The sequence below is a fragment of the Conger conger genome, chromosome 13 (assembly GCF_963514075.1).
Source record: "Conger conger chromosome 13, fConCon1.1, whole genome shotgun sequence".
Lineage (NCBI taxonomy): Eukaryota > Metazoa > Chordata > Actinopteri > Anguilliformes > Congridae > Conger > Conger conger.
Window position 1 is genome coordinate 16930297 of NC_083772.1, and position 20523 is coordinate 16950819.

The 20523-nt window shown below is 42.6% G+C and overlaps 1 protein-coding gene across 3 annotated transcripts in view; it reads left to right on the forward strand.

Moving 5' to 3' along the window:
• lsamp (limbic system associated membrane protein) overlaps window positions 1-20523 on the forward strand; it is an 883637-nt gene that overhangs the window by 816667 nt on the left and 46447 nt on the right. The gene's annotated exons all lie outside the window — the stretch shown is intronic.

The window sequence follows — 20523 nt, forward strand, 5'->3', positions numbered from 1 at the left end:
GCCGGGTTGTGTAACTGGCTTCACCGCTCTTGGAAGTGAGACAAGCATCATGGTCACTGTAGTCCATTCATCTGTCTGGTCTATAATCTGAAAAGCTGATAAAGATCTCCTGGCTTCGTATTTCTGGATCATAAATGGACTTTTCGATACAAACTGCATCCAGTCCAATTTTAGCAGGTTTCTAGTTTTGTGCATGTTTCATACTGCCGCATAGTGGAGTTGTCCTTACCAATTTACACACAGGATATGAAAAAAAAAAAAAAAAAAAAAACATTGCAGGTGTATCATTCTGCCAGATATTTCACAGAACCAAGAAGATCTGACTTTAAGCTCCGTCTCCCAGCATAGTGACTCATGGTGGAAACGGATGGTGAGGAACAGATAATGAGGAAAAGGTGCCAAGCACACTCTGCATATGGTCAGACAAAGCTGTCCAGCAAAAATGTGTACTTATTATTATAACAAAATCACACAGTGCAAAAAGACATGAGAAGTGCTAGACAAAGCGAGATACTTTTTTTCTGTTTGCACTTGTGATTTAGATTTTGTTATAATAAATACACGTTTGCCAGACAATTTTGTCCAAATAAGGCAGAATGCACTTGGCACCTTTTTCTTTTTTTCACTTTTGGCTTTGGCGATACCCACCTGCGGTAACTTTTATTGATTGAGTGCAACAATTGCATTTTCATATTGAGGAACAGATAACTACATGTGCTGTGAAAAGATGTTGATTTTCCTTACGTAATGAAGGAATGCTCAACTTCCTGCACAAGGAGTTCATTTTATACACAGAACATTGTGAGATTCCAACAGCCAAGGCAAGGCCTCTTCACCCTTACGAATAACAAGAGTAAGAGGATAAGAGCATCCTATAAATATCCAGAGGTTCTTATAGAGCACTTCTCCATGAACAAAAACAGCTCCAAGCAGCTGGATGGTCTCTCCTGTCCAGGAAAGCACTTTGGTGGTCTCTGTTCTGCATGAATGAAGCAGGTCGGTCTTCTGCAAGAGGGAACGGGGTGGTCTCTTCTCCAAGATAGTAACAGGATGCTCTCTCTTCTCCAAGAGGAGAGGAATGGCACACAAAAGCACTGGGGGGGGGGTCAAAGATTTCAGCAGCAGCTGTCAAAGTTGTTTAAGAACCAATTTTGTACATTGTGGCCTTATTAATAATAAAACTTACACTCTCATTGCTAAGTCTGAAAAATAAAACACAGAGCTCTTAAATTATGCACAGGTTTTTAAAGCTTTCATCAATACATCCATGACTGAATGCTGTAAAAATGTCTCCTAGAGTGAATTTTGAGATGTATACATGCATAAAACATGTTTATTGAACAGTAGAGCAGACCTTCTGGTATTTCTGCAGCTCACTGAATGACAAATTGCCCGAGATGAACCATAGTCATTTTACAGAATTTGAAATAGTTGTCCAGATCAGCCACCAATAGATCACTATAAGTAAATACTCATCATACTAACCACCAATATAATACCCTAAACAAATACTCAAACATATTATTATCGACCACCAGCAGAGTGCTATAAACTGTCAGCCATCAGTAGTGGACTACTCTATAAATAAATAGCAGTCCAGTCTCATGGCATATACAGTATGTACCTCTAAGCACTTTTTTTTGCAGCGCTGTGATTACGTTCTCACAGGTACACTTTGCTGCAAATGTAGGGGTACCAAAGAACCTCATACTTTAAGGAATGTAGTATTAAGACCTTTTTTTTTTTTGAATCCTCCGGATCTATCGAACCATTGTTATGTATTAGGTAGACTAGCGTCATGTGGCTGTGCAAAATTAACAACAGAACATAAGATTAATTGAGAAAAATGTGAAAAATTCTGATTGCTGCTCCTCAAACTCCTGCTTGATTATTTTTGATGTCATATTGTTTGTTTTATTTATGCCAAGCAGTCAATCAAACCAGTGCACTAAGCCAGCAGAGTGGTCAAGCCCATGTCCCAAGCAAACGTGTCTCTTCTCCAGTAATTTAAGGTCTTATGCTGAATCACGGTCGATGGCAGACCGCAAAGCGGATGTCATTATAGTGGAGGTGAGCACAAATAAAATATGATTAGGATGGAAAATTGCTCCGTCCATGGCTACGGCATTGCAGATGGCATTGCAATTGAAGTGTAAAATGATTGAACTTGTTCCCGTTATATTCAACTGATACAACACAAAATGCTGTCAAATAAGGGACATAAATAACCATAAATAAAAAGCTATACAAAATGCAATCATCCTTTTCCTATCCCTGTTGGAAACTGCCTGTATTATAGGACAATTACCAAGCAACATCACCATAGCAACATATATTTTATTTGTTGTCATGCCGCCCTGCCCTTTGTTCCTGTACCCTCCCAAAAGTGCTTTTCTTCCGTCTACCGTCTACCGTGATCCATGTGAATGCAGCCTCAGCCTCACTTTAGCACCCCAGTGGACATTTGATTTCAAAACTGCAGCAAAGTGTACCTGTGAGAACATAATTGTGCTCAGAGTATATGCCAAAAGACTGGGTAGACAAATAGCCAGCCTACTATCAACCACCAGTCACATACCACAGATATTATATAATATGTGTGTTCTTATATCATATTCAACATTCTCCATGTTATACCTGATCCTATGACCTGGCTACTTTGTGAACTGGAGATATGAGCTGGCTGTCTGATTCCCAAGTGCTTACCTGTGACCTCACCACACGTTACCGCTGTAGCTTGCTTCCTGAAAATCACAGCAGTCAACCAGCTTTGTTCTGGCTGAAGCGATCATTCTGCCTATAGCATCTTCTTCCATTCCTTGTAGTATTACATAATAACATACTCTCAGTGAGCATTTTATTAGGGTGACCTGTATACCAGCTTGTTATATATTGTAAATATTTTGTCAGCCATTCATATGGCAGCAACTAAATGCATAAAAGCATGGTCAAGAGGTTCAGCTGTTTTTCAGACCAAATGACAGAATGAGGAAGAAATGTGATGTAAGTGACTTATTTATTATTATTGGAGTTATTATTGGTGCCAGACAGGGTGGTTTGACTATCTCAGAAACTGCTGACCTGATGTGGTTATACAGGAAGGTGACAGTAGAACCACACATTACAACAGTGGTATGCAGAAGAGCACCTCTGAACACACAGCACATCAAACCTCTGTGGATAGGCTACAGCAACAGAAGACCAAGTCAAAACAATAAGTCTAATAAATACCTAATAATGTGCTCACTGAGTGTATGTTATTTTTTCACTGAATACAAGTTGCTTGCCTAATTTCTTTTATAAAATTAGTCAGTGAGTGATGTCTTTTGGTCTAAATAATGGTGCAGTCTGGCCCATATTACCTATTTGTTTTGCATCAGTCACTCGCTTTCAAAATGTCACACTTTTCTAGGTAAGCCTGTTGTTTTAATTTCAGATATAGTAGTAGCGCACACGCATTTTTCAATTGACACCATATCTCAAATAAAGTGTTGCGAAAAGGTTATTTTGCAGTGAATTATTATTTGTTAGAATAGATCGTCTTAAACAAATACGGGAACCAGAGAGCTTTACATATACCGTGAATGTCCCTTCAGAACAATCAAACGTGTGGGTGACATTTAAAACTTGCATCATTCAATAGCCAGGTGTGAAGTTTCTCTTCGGAAGCTATTTCGTGCCACAATTCAAATATCAAACCATTTTGAGCGGAGTATTTGCCCTGTAACTTCAAAACCGCTCCAAACTGCAGGACTGAGAGCACTAACAAACACTTGCGAGTCCAAGCTGAAATCTAGGCTTCACAATCACCCCTGGGAGTTAGTTTTAGTTGTGTTTTGTTTTGGCCTCCCGCTGATGCAATCTCAAATGCTCACCAGAGTGTACAGATAAAAAATATGGAAGATATTTTAAGGTCTGAGAATTGCCCTCAGTGGTACCACTGAATGTTGGCCTTGTGGGCCATTTTGAAAGACTGAACACGGTAACACCTGTCCTCCAATCTGTGGAAAAAGCTTTTGCCATAATTTCTTACTTTGCACTTAAGTCTCCCTTATTTATTTTTTATTCCACAGCTCTTATTTTTGACTGATTTCCATTCTTTTCCATTTTATCCTTGTTTGATGTGATTATGTGAGACGTGCTGTGATTTCTATTGTAATAATGAGAAAAAGAAAAAAAACACTCAGCTTTAGGGGCCCACCTTTGCAGTGTCAAACTCTGAAATGTTTTATGACTTGACACCATTCCACAGGGAGAGAAGTTCAATGGAAGGTGCTCTACTGAAGCCACGAAACAGCAGCAGCAGCATAATGTGCAAAAGACAACTCAGCTGAAACAGTCGCATCCTCAGAACTCTTGCAGTGACGGAAACTTGGATATCACCCGCTGTGTACATTTGTCAGAATACCTGAACAACGTAGTTCTCTTTGAACTATCCAAAACACGCAATTATTGATCATAATCATATTTCATAGTATAGTTTTCTGTATCCTCTTGAAAGGGAGAAAGACAGAACAGAAGATGACTTAACTCTAATTTAAGTATTCTGTCAGAACAGCAAGTTATTCCAAGTAAAAAAAAAAACAAAACATCAACAATAATTACAGGAGAAAAGAAGAGGCAAACCAAAACTAAATGTAAAAACTAACCAGGGCATTGTAAAGTCCTCATTAAATAAATGTAATTCCTAATTTAATCAATTATACATTGTGCTGTTGGATAAGGTGCACAAATAACACCAAATAACCAAATAACACCGCTGAACTGTACCTCTGAACATAAACATTATGAATTAAAATCCCACTTTAATCATTATTATAACTCTTTATTATAATTATGGAATAATTATATTTTTTTAATTAAAGGTGTAAGCTACTACAAAGACGTGGTGATGTGCAAATAAAGTATTGTTTTTCTTAATGGAATTAAATACATTACTGAACTCAATTTCCACATCCTTAAGAGCGCAAATGCAGTCTCCAGCCATACAGAGGTACCATGGAGAGCGTGCCCTCAGTCCCCAGCCACATGGGGGCGCTTGAGAGAGAGAGCAAATTCAGTCCCAGTCACTGGGGCATCAGGGAGCGAGTGCAAACTTTGTGGCTGGGGACTGAGTTTAACTCTCCCTTTCACCCCCATGTCGCATACAGGGGCACCACGAGAGAGCGCAAACGCAGTCCCCAGCCACAAGAGGGCATCAGAGAGATCGCAAACACAGTCCTCAGCCACACAGGGACACCAGAGAGAGCACAGACACAGTCCCCAGCCACACAGGGGCACCAGAGAGAGCACAAGCACAGTCCCCAGCCACACAGGGGCACCAGAGAGAGCACAAACATAGTCCCCAGCCACACAGGGGAACCAGGGAGAGCACTGACACAGTCCCCAGCCACACAGGGGCACCAGAGAGAGCACAAACATAGTCCCCAGCCACACAGGGGAACCAGGGAGAGCACTGACACAGTCCCCAGCCACACAGGGGAACCAGGGAGAGCACTGACACAGTCCCCAGCCACACAGGGGCACCAGAGAGAGCGTAAACGCAGTTCCCAGCCGCATAGGGGAACCAGAGAGCACCAGCACTGTCCCCAGCCACACAGGGGCAGCAGAGAGAGCACAAACATAGTCCCCAGCCACACAGGGGAACCAGAGAGAGCACTGACACAGTCCCCAGCCACACAGGGACACCAGAGAGAGCACAAACATTGTCCCCAGCCACACAGGGGAACCAGGGAGAGCACTGACACAGTCCCCAGCCACACAGGGGCACCAGAGAGAGCGTAAACACAGTTCCCAGCCACATAGGGGAACCAGAGAGCACCAGCACTGTCCCCAGCCACACAGGGGCACCAGAGAGAGCACAACCATAGTCCCCAGCCACACAGGGGAACCAGGGAGAGCACTGACACAGTCCCCAGCCACACAGGGGCACCAGAGACAGTGTAAATGCAGTTCCCAGCCACATAGGGGAACCAGGGAGAGCACCAACACTGTCCCCAGCCACACAGGGGCACCAGGGAGAGCACAACCACAGTTCCCAGCCATGCAGGGGAACCAGAGAGAGCACAAACACAGTCCCCAGCCACGCAGGGGAACCAGAGAGCACAAACACAGTCCCCAGCCACACAGGGGCACCAGAGAGAGCACAAACACAGTCCCCAGCTGCTCAGGGGCAACAGAGAGAGTGCAAACGCAGTTCCCAGCCATACTCATGCACAGAAAGGATGATGAAATTGAAGAAGAGGTAATGTTTTCTGAAAGAGGTGATGCAAGTAGGATGGAGGTGGAAAGGGGTGGGAGTAAATGGAGAGAAAAATGTCTAACAATAACAGAAATAATGACCGGTGAGACGCTCAGATACGGGAGTCAGATCTGTTGTAAATGCAGCTGCCAGCACGGTTATAGCTCAGGTGTGGGGCCTTGTGCAGGCAGAGTATTGTTCAGCTGTAGGAATTTCAACTGTGTTATCTCTCAGGGCTCATCACTACATTACTACATTAGTGCTTATAACTGGTTTGGCTGATGTCCGGCTGAAACTTGCAGACACGACCAGGTATCTCCGGTATCGACATTGGCTCAGGAGGCAAGAGCAGTCATCTAGGAGTCAGAGGGTTGCCGGTTCAATCCCGCCCTGGGTGTCGAAGTGTCCCTGAGCACGACACCTAATCCCGAAATGCTCCTGACTAGCTGGTTGGTGCCTTACATGGCAGCCAATCACTGTGAGTGTGTGTAGGAATTGGGTGAATGAGAAGCATCAATTGTACAGCACTTTTGATAAAGGCTCTATATAAATGGCAACCATTTACCAGATTCCACACCTAGCTCACATTTTTGGTAATGATCTAGTTCATGAGGTAAACTTTTCTGTCCAAAACTCACTTCAGCATTCTTGCTTCATTTTTTTGCTCAAGGATGAATAAATAATTATTTTTATCTGGATCTGAATAATGTCTGTTCTATAATCAGGATAAAGCTCTAATGATTGATGTTGATCTCAAAACAGGATTGCCACAATACATAATGTCTAGTCATATTATTACATCTGGTTGCTAAATAACTTACTAACTAACGAGTTGGTTTTTGGTTTAACAGGTTACTTATTTCATTACTGTTTTTGTAAAATCCTTCTTAAACACATTCCCAACGTAGCTTTGACACAGAAGTGCCTGAGAATAACTTAATTTACTGTGAGAAATGTCTCACAGCTGAAGGCAGATAATCAAGACTAAATCAGATGTAGCTTAATGCACCATTCTTTAAACTTTTATTTTAGCTCTGCCTAGATTGTTTGTCTTTCATGGAAGCTGTTTTAAACAGCTTTCTTTATTTAAAAAACACTGTGAGACATATTTTGCTCAGAAAAGTGTGTAGAGCCAGGAGGTTTTGTGTCAGACGTGAATAATTGTTGCCGGTGCAGACATGAAAACCATCCAAATAAAGAATAATCACAAAAAGAACATATGCTGTTTGGATTATTCATGATTGTAGCTCCTGAAGTTGTAAATGTATTGGTATGGTAGTTACAGACTTGGCCTATCTACCTTGTGTACAGCACTTATGTTTATAGCCTTAAAACCAATCATCTATGAATGGTACCTTATCTGGCGTGTTCTGTTGTTTGTTCTATGACCTTGATATGCACTGGTTTGTATGTCGCTTTGGATAAAAGCATCAGCTAAATACGATGTATTGTAATGTAATTGGTTATATTCAGGATAGATTTATACACAGACATCATGATCTGTGTGAGGATGCGATGCACTGTATTGCTCTTAGATACAGGAATGTGATTAAGGTGAACTGTGAACTATGACTCCCCTCCAAGAGGGACCCAGTCCTCACCGGCCCCAGCAGGGTTATAGCTGTGTGTAGTGAGTATAGAGTGTAGAGTGTAGTCCCTGTGATTTGCATCCAACCTGTTCTGTAGTTTGTTCTAATGACGTTGATTGGAACTTTTTGTACATCACTTTGGTTAAAAGCTAAATCTAAACCCTGCTAAATAAAATGTCATGTAATGTAATCTACAAAGTGACCCTAGTGATTAGCATCTACATAGAGACTGTGATTAGCATCTGCACAGTTATCCTGTGATTAGCATCTGCACAGTTATCCTGTGATTAGCATCTACACAGAAATTCTGTGATTAACATCTGCACAGAGACCCATGTAAATAACATCTACACAGAGTCTTTATGATTAGCATCTGCACAGAGACCCATTTAATTAGCATCTACATAGTGACACTGTGATTAGCATCTACACAGATATCCTGTGATTAGAATTGGCACATAGACTCAGTGATTAGCATCTACAAAGAGACTGTGTGATTAGCATCTACACAGCAACTCTATGATTAGCATCTACATAGAGACCCTGTGGTTAGCATCTACATAGAGACCCTGTGATTAGCACTTTGACTGTAGAAAAAATATGGACCAAGTGCATGTTATGTCACCCACTGACACTCCACAGGCTTGTGAAAAGCATTTTGAAGCTGCAGAACTCAATTTTACCAGCGCCGACATTCTGTACAAGTTGGAGCCAGAGACTGTGCAGTAGGGAAGCTGATGTGTATTGCTGTATGTCTTAACACAATAGGAAGAAAAATAAAATCAGCACATGGGCCGACATTAGGTGATGATAAAACAAAGATTACGACTACATTTTCTCATGGGAAAAAATTATTGAGTATGTATTTTGGCTGCAATTGTGCCAATGATTTTCATTGAAAACAGGTCTGAATGACCTATGCTGGAGCCAACCACAGTGGAGCTAATGAGCACTGTCTCATGGCCTTACCAGAAGATGAGCTTCAAGAAAGAAGCCTGGTTTTGGCTGCTTGGGTCAGCATCTGCCTGTGATTAGCATCTGCATAGAGACTCAGTGCTTAGCACCTGCACAGAAACCTGCAATGTGCGTGTTGATGCTGCAGTTCAAACCCACACAAAGCAGGGTAAGGCTTGCAGCGAGAGAACAGCCAATAAACATAGTGAAATATATTGAAATAAAAATGTAACAGCAACAGCAGCATATTTCCATTAATTTTTGTAATTACCATTTATAATTACCAATGTGAATCAATGTTTTTTTTATTTTTTATTCTGTATACTCTGTCTGCTCTCATAGTTTTTCTGTCGTTGAGGCTATAGTGCTGAAATGTTTTGGCCGGCTGCCCTGGTCAGTGAAATCGTGTTATATGTATGGCTTACATGCCGTAGCTGAACATGGCTCGTGGTTTTTATGCAGTGATGATATGTTTTTGAGAGGTAAATTGGGTGGAATTTTAAATTGGAGTAGGCTGTGCAACACCAGCTTCATTACTTGCATTTCTTTAACATAGTTTCATACAGGTACTGAAACACGAAACTACAAATACAACATCAGGCTAACCTCCTTTGCTAAGATTTAGTATCATGGGAGTGAAAATCCCCTGGCAAGAAGGTGAGAGATAAGTGCTGGAATTGATCGTATCTAACCTCACTGAATCGTGACCAGGGCTGAAGGTTGTAAGCAGACGTGCATCAAATTAATCTAATTGTGGTTAAATTTAGTCAAGGACCCTGGCATTCACTGGGATTTGTCAGCTCAGTTTTAACACACAACCCCCACACAGGCTACATAAATTCACCCATATGAGTCACCTCAACAGAATCAGGGCCTTAAATGTATCCTTAAATGACAGTGTTGTGCGCCAGGAAGCGTCTTGATGCATTTTATGAGGCGTGTATCATCTATCAAATTGGTTCATTGTGCATTTTATGAAGCTGCATACAAAGGTTACACTCCAAACAAAAAATGTTGTTCGGCTTGTTCAATTAGAGAGGCAGTTTCGTTCCACAAGAACAATAAGATCAGTTCAGGTAGAGGGAGCACGTTTTTTAAAGGAACTGTCCTGAAGATTTTGTGCTCATTTCACTTCAGACACCTCTGCAAAAGCAGTGCGCTTGTTTTAATCATAGCTTCATCGACTATGAATATTACTCTATGCTGTGTTCCCACTAAAAAAAAAAATATTATCATGTCCCTGGATTTACAAAAGCCTGATTCACACTATAACAGAAACGGAAATTAAGTCAGGTTTATTTTAATGAAGTTATTCTTGTTACATGTGTTGGTAAAAATCCAATTAGATACATGGATTCAAAACCAGAAGATGATAGTGTAATATAATGAGTTGATTAATGAACGGAAGGTCAAAAAATATATATTTTTCCATTCTTGGGAGAAATCCACAGGTCTCCAACTGTAATCACACCCACACAGGTATACAATTCAATTAAGATTAAATGCTAGTGTAAGTGCATTTAATTAATAAAGTTATCTCTTTTAGAGCGTAATTGTGCAAAGACTATAAATCAAGCATTTAATTTTAGCAGTTTTAGCAGTAGTTATGTTTTCAAAGGTGCTGACTAATATAAAGCTAATAATGTAATTCTGGAGAAATTTTAATGACCATACTGGCTGTATTATATGTACATTTGTCACTGCAGTTTCATGATGAACAACAAACCTCTTCTGTACACATTAACCAAGATATGAGCCCTCCTCACGGAGAGGGTAATTACGGTGAATTTAATTATTTTCAAGACAACGAACAGATTTAACATTATTTTAATTTTAATAACAACCACTAGTAATGTAGAGAATAATATAACTATTATTCTCAAGCTCTTATATTTTACTGACCTTAAGTAAATATAATCTGTTACTCCACCTTTAACTACAAGCACCCTTAATTGCATTGGCATGCAGTATTCTTTATGTTGTATTCTCTGGTTTGCACTTAACATGTGGCAGGCCAATTAATGGCTTCTTCCTTTTGCACTCTAACTGGCTCATCGAACCCCTGTCTCCCCATGGGTGGGTGCCAGACACCCCCCCCCCCCCTTCTTTATTACATCATCTGATATTACAAGATTATGATTAAAATAGTGTTTACATATACACATATGCCATTGAATTAAGTTCATACTGACTGCTCTGGTGCATCTGAGTTGTAATCATAAAAGTTTTTTGAAGTGAAACCAGGCTCAAAAGTCTACTCAACTGAGGACCCGACCCTAATAAAATCACCCATCCACCGAGATGGAACAAATTTTAATACTCTACTATTTCTAATATTTAATTACTGAGTGCTCACTTTCATAGCTGCAAGCAGACACAGTGTGACTTGCCCATGGATACTGAATTTTTTGTGAAATCTGATGGGTTTTCTAGGGCAGAAAGTCATGGGGAAGAACTATTCCTGCTTTAGTTGCTGGCAGCACGTCAGAGTGGGTGTACTTGGCCGGAGCAGAGCTGAGAAATGGACACAGAGAAAAGTGCGATGGAGAGAGTGACAGCTCAGAGCATTCACTTTCATGGCAACAGCACTCAGACGCAGTTTAAGAACAAATTCATCACAAACAGAGCATTGAATATCTAATGACATGTAAAGCAGCTGGTTCTTTCTGTTGTTGTTTTCCATATGTGAGCGCTTGACGCATTCATCATAACAGCGGGTAACGTTGTATTAGGTTACCGTGTTCCAGTTTTAAATTTGAAAAGTTCCAGTATCTCAGCGAGTGTTGAATAAGAAGGATGGCTCTCTTGTGTTATTCGCCGTTGAGAGTGGAGCCCGGATTCAGCGGCGAATGCTGTCGCTCTCTGCGTGAATGCGACCCGCAGGAACACGCAGAACAGCAGGCCCTGACAGCACTGGGCTCCCACCGGCAGCTCCGCCTCCTGCAGGCTGTGCCACCAATCCCAGCAGGGCGGTGATATGCGAGTGACAGCTCCCTACTGCCTGCTTCTCACTCGACTTTCACAGAATACAAGTTCAGGCAAATAATAATAATAATAATAATAATAATAATAATACCAATAGCAATAATACTATGTATTATTATTATTATTATTATTATTATTATTATTAATATTAATATTAATATTAATGTTAATATTATTATTAATATTGTTACATATTTATAAGTATTGTGCACCAGGAAGGAGAAAATAAACATTTCACTTTTCACACCTACATAGATTCACAGATGCTAATTTCGGGAAAGTTTAGTGGTTTCACTGCTGAATTGAAAAGAAGCTCAAACTACTGGTCTCAAAACCCTGACCATGAAAAAGAATAGTCAAACATTTGTTTGAATGATTGTCAGGCCATTTCAACAATGATAGGCAGGCCAATTGCGTCACTGTGCGTAGGACAGCAACCAGTGAGAGAATGAGGTGAACACCTTATGAGGTCTCTCTTCGCGAAACATATATGTCAGTAAGAAGCATTGTCGGTCTATATGTTGTACACGTAAGGCCTTCACCACTCAATGCCTAGCTTTATAGTACAGGAAATTAGTATTGGGGAATTATATGGCCAAGCAGGAATCTACAATAAAATTATTATTATTTTCTTAAAGCATGCTCATGAACCTTGGGGACTTGCTGGAATGTGAAGTTCTTTATAGTCCATCAAGGTGTATGCTTCTGTCTTATCTGGTATTTTTGGTATCGTTATAGCGCCCCATATGGTCAATTCAATGCCATAACAGGTTTGTGTATTTATTTATTGCTGGCAGTATCTCTATCAAGTTTGGTGAGATTTTTCTGAATTAATTGACATTTTTCCAATTATTGGAAGAAAATACCTGTCATTTCAGCGGCCTGTGGCAGCCATATTATGAGAACTGAAGATTTTTGTTAAATAGTATGAACAGGAAAACTTTAATTCGATTACCCTCCACCACATAAATCATATACCATAGGCATTTATTTATTGCATCAATCAACATGTAATTTGCATTAATCATGCATGAGACACCAAACATATAACATACTATACATGTATCCTGCCTTCATCGCTGTACTTTCAAATGTTTTAGTTATTTAAAGCACTTACTACACTGGTGGAAAAATTTACTTAAAAAATGAATTATGACTCAATTCTCAATTCTCAATTATGACCTGCCTCATTTTAGTAGAGAGAGCAGGGACCTTTCTTAAATATGTTTGACAATTTTATCTTCCTCCCAACAAATACCATATGGCATTAGGCATTCTAATTTGACATTCTGAGCAATTATCCAGTGGCTGGACATCTAATCCATATTGACCAACGCATGCTGTGATGCACTTGGAATTTGCCCTTTTCCAAAAACATTTAATGTGACTGACCTCGGCAAATGCTTTTACTGCGTTCACTCAATCGGCCGATTCCTATTTGTTAATATTCAGGGTGATTCCCGCCGTAATCAGCCCCCGGTGCTCCTTATGCTAATGAGCCTGTAAAGGTTGTAGTGACAAAACACAGACACACAATTCTATCAGTGTAATGAGGGCCAGCAAAGCGGCTTTTGGCAGTTAATGGCCGGTCATTATTGGGCTCTATCGGAGTGAAGGGACATTTGCACAGTCGCTTGGCAAACGGCGTAATGGACGCAGCACTGAAAGCCCAGCCCAGCGAGGACACGGGGTAGAACTCGGCCCAGGGTATCCGTGGGAGCGATGCCGAGACGTTGGGGGGGTGGGGGCTGTTATTAAACTGGGCAGCTTCTGCCGTGACAAGTCCTGCGCGTGTCCTTCTCCACTGCGCCAAAAGTCACAACGTACGCATATATTGAAAAAGAGTCAGAAAAAGAATTAACGTTTTGTGGAGAAGAAAAATCAAGAATCAAACACTGTGGTGTAGAACAAAATAGCAAGCACGGCTGAGGGCTCCTTAACTGCTAATGATATCTGTGCCATGCCAACGACTGATTCACTAAAGTATTGATACGAATCAATTAACTGCTTAAGCATGTCCAAATAGTTAGCAAGTTTACAAATGCAATACTATGTCACCCTTTTATTTGCAAAATATCAGATGAGCCTCCATTAGACATATTGAGCAATGGTCGTGCCAGATATTGAGGCAGCACCTCATCTGAGCACAATGTTTTAATTATTTTTAGCTCAAAAATGAGTTGATCTTATCTCCAACAGTAGAAATAATGTGAAAAGTTGGCTTTTGTCGGAATGAATAACATTAATTGAATACTTTCCTGTCATTTTGCTAGGGATTGGTTTTAATTTGGCACACACATTAAAGTGTGCTGCGGGAATTAAGACTTAATAAAAAGAGCCATTGAACCACAGAATGACCAGCAAATCCACCTCTTCAGTATTTCTGTGGAGCAACTTACCATCTCAATTTGTCGGACCATGTTGAATACACGATTTTGTAGAACTATAGCAGCGTGGTTATTGGAGTTTATATATATATCTGTCTCGCTACTATTAAACAGCCAACTTCAATTATAGAAGGTGAAATTACATGGGGCTTTGTCATCAAGCAATCCCGGTATTGCAGACCTATAATGTTAGTGGTGTCATCCTCTTCCAAATATAATAGCTCCCATAGTCATTCAGCAGTTGAGAAGTACACATTGCATGGGTTTTAAATAGACTGCTGGATGCTGAATTAACCCCCCAGGTTTCACTTTTTCTTAAACATACACGTGCATTGGGAGTGCTAATTTACTATCATCTTTTTGAATTGGACATGCCCTGTGCTGAGGCCCATTTGCATAAAAATGTATCATTTTGGCAGTGGAATTTATGTAGATGGTACAATTTAAATATGCTTGACCCAGACATTAGACTGTGTCACTGTTTCCCTGGTAGTGCAGTAATGTGTGTTTTCCACCCACTGTGGGTGCCTTGAGAACTGAGGGTATTTTTTGTTCTGCTACCTTCTGCGATGGCTTCATGTTTGCAAAAGCATCAGAATCCTTTTCTGGGTTCCTTCCAGAGTTTGGAAATAAAGAATGTCTTGTCAGTTACTACCGCTTAATCTTCCATACGATGTCAAATATCGAAAACCAGTTAAACGCAAAAATATTGGGACAGCTCCCCTCCCTTAAAATGGGGGGACTATGTATAAAAGCGCTGAGATTTCTACATAGACCATTCGATATGGATGTACATACTCACAAATTAAAGCTGACAGTCTGCACTTTACCTCATTTTCATTGTTTTCCAACCCAATGTGCTGGAGTACAGAGCCAAAACAACAAATGTTGTGTCACTGCCCTGATAGACAGAATGAGAGCGAGATGGATGGATAGAGAGAACGAGAGAAAGAAAGAGAGAGGGGGTTAGAGACATATAGAGAATGGGAGAGAGGGGATAGAGAGAATGAGATAGATAGAGAGAGGGATATGGATAGAGAGAATGAGAGAGGGGGATAGAGAATGAGAGAGGGGATAGAGCGAATGAGAGAGGGGGATAGAGAGAATGAGAGAGAGAGAGAGATAGCGATATGGATAGAGACAATGAGAAATGGAGATTGTGAGAGAGGTAGATGGTGTGAGTGAGACCCTCAGCAGAAACGGGTATGGGAGTCAGGTGGTTAGTGCTCATTCGCTGGGTGCCTGTGCACCTGCTCTGTGGGACTGGAGCGGGTCGCTCTCCATGCAGATAAGGGAGAGATGAGCGGGTGGAGGGCAGGAGAGGGGGCTGACAGGGCCTGCAGCAGGCCTGGGCAGCCTTGCAGGATTGCCGGTGGGGGTGAACAGATTGCTTTTCTTTATCTGAATGAACCCAGGACTTGACGGGGAAGCTGCAGGGGATCGTATAGTCCTGGAACCGGAGTGAGAGCGAGCTCTCAGAAATGCACGCTCGCAAGCACACACACACTCGCAAACGCTCACACACTCACACGCTCACACACTCACACACACACACACACACACTCACACACACACACACACACACACACACATTCACACACACACACACACACTCACACACTCACTCACACACACACACACACTCTCACACACACGCACACACACACACACACACACGCTCACACACTCACACACACTCACACACACTCTCACACACACACACACACACATACACACTCACATGCATGTATGTGTGCTCACACACACACACACACACACATTCACACGCAGGCATGCACGTTCACACACACACACACACACTCACACACATGCATGCATGTTCGCACACACACTCACATGTATGCATGCATGCTCACACACACACTCACGCATGCATGCGTGCTCACAAACACACTCGCATGCATGCATGCTCACACACACTCACATGCATGCATGTGTGCACACACACACACGCACACTCGCTCACACACACACACACACACTCACACGCATAAATGCGCGCTCACACACACACTCACACACATGCATGTGCGCTCACACACACACACACACACTCACATGCATGCATGCATGTGTGCTCACACACACACTCACACGCACATTCACATGCATGCATGCACACACACACACACACACACTCACTCACACACACGCATTACCCTGTCCAGAACCTACAAATGTAATATCCACATCAGTGTTTCTAGTGCACAGAGCCCTGCTGTGTCTGGATGTTTCCGGTTGGATTGCGGAGAGAGTGATTCAGCCCCACTGTGACTCTGAGTCTTTAACCTCTCTGTGAACGTCTCAGTGGGCATGTAGGTATCAGGCCGCTAACAGGAAGGGTGGCTGAATCTCAATGAACTCTCTCCTCTGCCTGTTCCGCCTGCTCGCTCCTCTCTCACTGTCTCCTGTGGTAACTACAGGTGCACTCCGTGCCTTGTGTGTCTTAAAAAGGCCGGGCTGACCCGGACTGCCTGGCGGGGGCACCTGCACAGGTGTGTCTTGGATGTTTTGGGCCACCTGGATGAAGGGCTGTGTGTGGTGGAAGAGAATGCCTGGAATCCAGCAACAGCCAACAGCCTGGATTTAACCACCGTTTGCCATTGACTTTCCCTTTAAATATAGTGCTTTAATGAGCTGCTGTGGGTGGCTAGTCCTGCTAGTCCTGTTCCAGTGTGTGGATGGGCCCCATGGTCTGGTGTCTGTTAAGGCACTGACCTAGTGTGTGGATGGGCCCCGTGGTCTGGGATCTGTTAAGGCTCTGTTCCAGTGTGTGGATGGGTCCCATGGTCTGGTATCTGTTCAGGCACTGTTCCAGTGTCTGCTTGGATGGCTCATTATTTTTATCTTCACCAACATCCTGTACCGATTGTGAAGAAATAAAATCAACACATGTATTCATTTTTAAGTTGAAGTTAAGGACGAGTTGATAGCATTCTGGCCTCAGTGATCTTTTACTTATTTGTAGCAATACGCGTCACTTTTGTTTTTAAGTGTATTTTTCTTCTTAATGAGGTGATGGATGAATACATTTTCCTGTCCCTGTTGTTTTGGTCTCTTTTATATGCATTTGTATATGTTGAATATGTACAATCTCAGTCTCTGTTCTCATATAGGAACTAGTGGAGAAAAACTTTTTTTTTTTTTCCTTTCATGTAAGATTCCATTTGCTGTTATTTCAGTGGCCTTGCGTTGTGTTTTGCAGGCTTTAGTCAGCGTGGCCCGCGGTGAATCTGTGCTGGAGCCTTTACCTTGCCGCTCGCTTTGCCGCGATGATTAGATTGGGTTTTATTGCGCGCAGTAGATTGGCTGGGGCAGACAGCACAGAGGGGCGGCCTCCTGTCAAACACATCAGTCAGCCAATCAGGCTGGCGTGGCGCAGACATTTGGGAGGCAGTCGGCCGCGCAGACGGGCGGCAGCGTGTAGGTCAGGCTCCGCTCCTCCCTTTAATGCGCCTCCTTATTTTTCACTAAATTGCTTTGTTTTGTTTTTGTTTTTGTTTTTCCGAGCTGCGGCGTGACCTTTGGGCCTGAAATTTCATTTTCGCCTCGGGTAAATTGACAGCACCGGGTCGCTCGGTGAACAACGTGCGCATTTCGGCGAGCTTTGTGTGCTGGCGCCTGCCGGGTTCTGTCTGCCGCATCTTTCCCTACGAGTGCGTGTGTGTTTGTGTGTGTGTGCGCATCCCAGACCCGTCCCTGCCATCCAACTCACTCGCTCACACACTTCACAAATGCCGTCCTGGAAACTACGGTTATGTGCACCGCCTGCTCTCTCTGAGTCTCAGTCCTGCTCTCTCTGAGTCTCAGTCATGCTCTCTCTGCGTCTCACTCATGCTTTATTTGAGTCTCAGTCCTGTTGTCTCTGTCTCAGTCCTGCTCTCTCTGAGTCTCAGTGTTGCTCTCTCTGAGTCTCAGTGTTGCTCTCTCTGAGTCTCAGTGTTGCTCTCTCTGAATCTCGGTCCTGCTATCCTCACTTTCCAGAGCTGTTCTGGATATCAAAATGTCCGGATGTCAGGAGTATAATGTCTCGACAACAGTTTTTTTGCTTAATATTTATGGATTTAGCACAGCTACAGTATACAGTATACGCTCATTTCATCCCATTTGTTCTGGATCGATCACCTTGAATTGACTCACAGTTGAGTTCAGCTGTTCTTCCCCAAAATTAGCTCACCACGGGGGCTGTTGGGTGCGTCATTCTGTTAGGGAACCATGCTGTGGGGCATAGATGAACCCTGTTGTCCTGGATCGAATCTGGACTTTGCCTGTGACAACATGTAATTGGAGTAATTGCATTGGCACATGGTACAAGAGAGTTCCGTCGGTTAGGAGTCTGGGTGTCTTCACTATCTAAAGGGCACCAGTGGACTGCACCTTAAGGCCACATACAACAGGTGTTCCTGCCTGGCTCTAGTCTGTGGTGAGAAAAGAAACAGCAAGTGACGCCACCTGTTATGGAGAAGAACAGTCAGCCATTACAGTCATGGTCACAGATACTGAACTTTCCAAATTCGGTTGGTTATTGGAAAGTGCAGCCCCACTTTGGGTGTAAAATGTATTTATAAAATAAATACATAATAAAAATCGTTACACTGTTTTGCAGGTAAAGTGGTAAAGCCAGGGTCACTTGCAAGTCACTTGTTGACAAGTTGAATTCAACATGCTGAATCAGTTTCTGATTCAGTCCAGGCCTCGTCTTCAGTTGCCTGTTAAATCAGAATCACTGTTAACAGGGACTGGGCTGTTGCCAGTCAGAAGCGGGCTTTTATAGGATTTTGTGGAATTGCTGGCAGCCTTTCCCACGATGGTGTGTGGGGGAATACATGTGTTCTAGTTCTCACCGTGCAGTGCTTGCTACAGCTGAGTGGATGCTGGGACATGTTTGCAGTAGCCTTAAACCGGCCCTGCGCGCATACAGTCGATAAGTGTGTTACATTGCTGGCTGGTTCTTAAGGGCTTCTTGCACGTGTAAACAAACGCCGGAGTCAGCAAGCTGTGTGGCACAGTCAGCAGGCCGTAAACTGTGCTAATCCCCCGGCGCATTTGGAGTTGCGGTTTACTTTCCGTTACTCTCTGTTACCTGTTACCCTCTCTGCTTCTCCCCTGTCTGAATAACGAGGGCAGACTGCTCCGTCCGTTAAAATATACAGTAAAATAGTACTTTTACTGTATTTATGCTGTTCCCTTGGTTCCAGGTTTTAGAAAGAAAGTGCTGTAATCAGCACTGATCTGACCCACCAAATCACCTTCCTCTCTTTAATAAATGGTACAATACAAATTTGTTTCACCAGACCAGAGAATCTGCTTTATGCTCTACCTGAATGAACGTGCAATGTTATTTCACCACTTGGTAGGCAAGCATGGCTTGCTAAAGGCCAAGTGAACAATGCCTTTGTGCACATGTAGAACTCTGTATTTATGCAACGTCCACGCTTAGCTCTGACTGCAATCAATATTTGTCCACAAGCCTGGCATAAAATTGAGCAGAAAAATATGCTATCTTTTATTTGAACAGAAACACATTTTTGGAGTGTTTTATTTTTTATTTTTTTGCAGACAGAGGCAATCTTGCATTTTATAATGAGTCAAAGTTGGACAAATGTTTATTGAGTGGAGACAAAGTGTGGCTGCAGAAAAAAAGCAGCTTGTGCTGGAACACGTTGACTGCGTTGGCTCAGGACCAGCGTTTGGACAGTCGGGGTTTGAGTGAAAATCTTTCTGGCTGCTCGGCGAGCTCCTCTCTGCTTCTCAGTTTAATGAGAGCGCCAGCTTTCAGCGCTGACACCGAGCTCCACCTGTGATGTGTGGGAACTAGAACATCGGACCCCGAGGGCCTCATCTTGCTCAGAATGCCTGCAGACCCGGCCGCAGCGACCCGCGCCCAGACCGCTTCCTCGATACCTAACTTACCGTCCGGTTGCTTTTCTCTCCAGCCCACAGAACGCACACCTCATTCAGCAGCTCCAGATCTAATCGAGCTGATAATTAGTTGAACTGTGTGTGCCAAATTAGGGCAGGAGTGAAAACCTTGAGCAGTGAGCTTCTTTCCTGGTATAATTCTGGTGTAACTTAGTGTCGAAAATGGCTGTTCTATAAACTTTAAATGGCCTTATATTCATTATTATATGAACCTCCCCTACTGGGGAGCATGAAGTCTAATATAGATAGCATCATTGAACCAAAGAACTCAACCATCCTCGAGCATTCTGCTGAAAAGCAAAAGGTCACTTTTACTGCAGGCCAAGTGTTTTCTGATTCTCGGGATCCACTAGGCCGCAGTGAAGCCATTTGAGCAGGATAAACAGCCGTTTCCCAGCCTGAGACGGTGTGTTTTAATAATCGC